Raw genomic sequence first — 2,767 nt, 5'->3', positions numbered from 1 at the left:
GGGAGAGAGAGAGAGGAGGGAGGGGGGAGAGAGAGAGGATGGGTGGGGTAGGGAGGAGAGGAGGGGGGATAGAGAGTAGGGAGAGAGGAGGGGTGGGGGAGGGGAGAGAGGAGGGGTGGGGGAGGGAGGAGGGGAGTGTGGAGAGAGAGTAGGGAGGGGGGAGAGGAAGGGTGGGGGAGGGAGTAGAGAGGGGTGGGGGAGGGAGGAGAGGAGGGGTGGGGGAGGGAGGAGAGGAGGGGGGGAGAGAGAAGAGGGGAGGGAGGGGGAGAGAGGAGGGGAGGGAGGAGAGGAGGGGGAGAGAGAAGGGGAGGGGGGAGAGGGAAGAGGGGAGGGGGGAGAGAGGAGGGAGGGGGAGAGAGAGAGGAGGGAGGGGAGAGAGAGAGGAGGGAGGGGAGAGAGAGAGGTGGGAGGGGGAGAGAGAGAGGAGGGAGGGGAGAGAGAGAGGAGGGAGGGGAGAGAGAGAGGAGGGAGGGGGAGAGAGAGAGGAGGGAGGGGGAGAGGGAGAGAGGAGGGAGGGGGAGAGAGAGGAGGGAGGGGGAGAGAGAGGAGGGAGGGGGAGAGAGAGAGGAGGGAGGGAGAGAGAGAGGAGGGAGGGGGAGAGAGAGAGGAGGGAGGGGGAGAGAGAGGAGGGAGGGGAGAGAGAGAGGAGAGGGGAGGGGAGAGAGAGGAGGGAGGGGGAGAGAGGAGGGAGGGGAGAGAGAGAGGAGGGAGGGGTAGAGAGAGAGGAGGGAGGGGAGAGAGGGAGGGGGAGAGAGGGAGGGGGAGAGTGGGAGGGGGGAGAGAGAGAGGAGGAGGGGAGAGAGAGAGGAGGGGTGGGGGAGGGAGGAGAGGAGGGGGGAGAGAGAAGAGGAGAGGGGAGGGAGGGGGAGAGAGAGGAGGGAGGGGGAGAGAGAGAGGAGGGAGGGGAGAGAGAGAGGAGGGAGGGGAGGAGAGAGAGGAGGGAGGGGGGAGAGAGAGAGGAGGGAGGGGGGAGAGAGGAGAGGATGGGTGGGGGAGGAGAGAGGAGTGGGAGAGAGAGTAGGCAGGGGGGGAGAGGAGGGGTGGGGGAGGGAGGAGAGGAGGGGTGGGGGAGGGAGGAGAGGAGGGGTGGGGAGGGAGGAGAGGAGGGGGAGAGAGAAGAGGAGAGGGGGGAGAGAGAAGTGGGGAGGGGGAGAGAAGAGGGGAGGGGCAGAGAAGAGGGGAGGGGGAGGAGAGCGGAGGGGAGGGGAGGGAGAGAGAGGAGGGGAGGGGGAGAGAGGAGGGGAGGGGGCGAGATAGGAGGGGAGGGGGAGAGAGAGGAAGGGAGGGGGGAGAGAAGAGGGGAGGGGGAGAGAAGAGGGGAGGGGGAGCGAGAGGAGGGGAGGGGAGAGAAGAGGGAGGGGGAGAGAGGAGGGGAGGGGAGAGAAGAGTGGAGGGGGAGAGAGGAGGGGAGGGGAGAGAAGAGTGGAGGGGGAGAGAGGAGGGGAGGGGGGGAGAGGAGGGGGAGGGGAGAGTAGAGGGGAGGGGGAGAGAGGAGGGGAGGGGGGGAGAGGTGGGTGGGGATGGGGAGAGGAGTGGAGGGGGGAGAGAGAGCGGTGTGGAGGGGCGAGAGGGGGGGAGGGGGAGAGGAGAGAGAGGAGGGGAGGGGGGAGGATGGAGAGAGGAGGGGGGAGAGGAGAGGAGGGGGGGGAGAAAGAGGAGGGGGGAGAGAGGGGAGGGGAAGGGAGAGAGGGGTAGTAGGGAGCAGGTAGGGGAGAGATAGGGGGAGTATTAGGGGAGGGAGGGGGAGGGGTGAGAGACAAGGGAGAGGGGAGTAGGGAGGAGGTAGGGAAGAGGAGAGAGAGTGTGAGGGGAGAGAGGGAGGAATGGAGGAAGAGATGGTGGGGAGGGAGGGAGAGATGGAGGGGTGTAGGGTGGGTGAGAGGTGGAGGGAGGGAGAGAGGGGGAGGAAGTAATGGGAGGGGACGGCAGAGAGGGAGGGTGGGAGGAGGGGGAGATGGAGGAGGGTGGGGAGGAGGGGAGAGGGAGGAGGGTGGGATGACGGGGAGAGGAGAGGGAGGAAGGAAGGGTGATGTGTATATGGATTTTCAAAAGGTATTTGATAAAGTACCAGATAGACTTGTTTTGCATAATTATAGGGATTAAAGGGACGGAGTCGGCATGGATACGAAATTGGCTAAGGGACAGAAAGCGGAGAGTAGCGGTGAACGGTTGTTTTACGGACTGGAGGGAGGTAGCCCGTGGTGTTCCCCAGGGGTCGGTATTGGGACCACCGCTCTTTTTGATATATATTAATGACCTGGACTTGTGTAGACAGGGGCATAATTTCAAAGTTTGCAGATGATACAAAACTCAGAAATGTAGTAAACAATGAGGCGGACAAGGGCAGCAGGCGCATGGGAACACCACCACCTCCACGTTCCCCTCAAGTCACACACCATCCTGACTTGGAAATATATCGGCCGATCCTTCATCGTCGCTGGGTCAAAATCCTGGAACTCCCTCCCTAACAGCACTGTGGGAGTACCTTCACCACACGGACTGCAGCGGTTCAAGAAGGCGGCTCCACCACCACCTTCTCAAGGGCAATGAGGGATGGGCAATAAATGCTGGGCCTTGCCAGCGATGCCCACATCCCATAAACAAATTAAGGAAAGCCAGCACGGATTTTTTAAAGGCAAATTGTGTTTAACTAACTTGATCAAGATTTTTGATGAGCTAACAGAGAGGGTTGAGGGCAATGCGGTTGATGCGGCAAATGTAACACCGCTATTCAAGAAAGGAGGGAGGGAAAAAACAGGGAACTGAG

Source organism: Somniosus microcephalus, unplaced genomic scaffold (genome assembly GCF_052327205.1).
Source record: "Somniosus microcephalus isolate GS21.2 unplaced genomic scaffold, FLI_Smic_1.0 unresolved_chr1, whole genome shotgun sequence".
In the NCBI taxonomy this organism is placed as follows: domain Eukaryota; kingdom Metazoa; phylum Chordata; class Chondrichthyes; order Squaliformes; family Somniosidae; genus Somniosus; species Somniosus microcephalus.
The sequence above is the reverse complement of the archived record's forward strand: the minus strand, read 5'-3'. Positions refer to the sequence as shown.